We start from the raw sequence: 519 nt of genomic DNA, 5'->3' as shown, positions 1-519 counted from the left end.
AGAAACTCGGCAGAAAACCTTGTTAGAGAAACTTAGTAGAGATCATCGGCAGAAAACCTTGCTAGAGATTCTCGGTACAGAAACTCGGTAGCGAAACTCGAAAGAAAAACTTATTAGAGAACCTTGGTACAGATACTCTGTAGAGACACTCGGTAGAGCACCTCGGTAGAGAACCTCGGCATAGAACCTCGATGGAGAACCTCGATGGAGAACCATGGTAGAGAACCATGGTAGAGAACCTTGGTAGAGATCCTCGGTAGAGATCCTCGGTAGAGAACCTCGGAAGAAAACCTTGGTGGAGATCCTCCGTAGAGATCCTCGGTAGAGATCCTCGGTAGCGAACCTTGGTAGACTTGGTACAGAAACTCGGTAGAAAAACTCGGTAGAGAACCTATTCTTTTAACCTCTTAAGTGTGACGAACAGACATTTTATTCACCGTCCACTGAATGTCGCTCCGCTTCGCGAACAAAACGTCCCTGAAAATCCCAGGTCGCTAGCTCAATTCGCTCTCGCATTAT

This window comes from Frankliniella occidentalis, unplaced genomic scaffold, assembly GCF_000697945.3.
Source record: "Frankliniella occidentalis isolate FOCC.00 unplaced genomic scaffold, Focc_3.1 Scaffold513, whole genome shotgun sequence".
Lineage (NCBI taxonomy): Eukaryota > Metazoa > Arthropoda > Insecta > Thysanoptera > Thripidae > Frankliniella > Frankliniella occidentalis.
Note: the sequence above shows the minus strand (reverse complement) of the source record.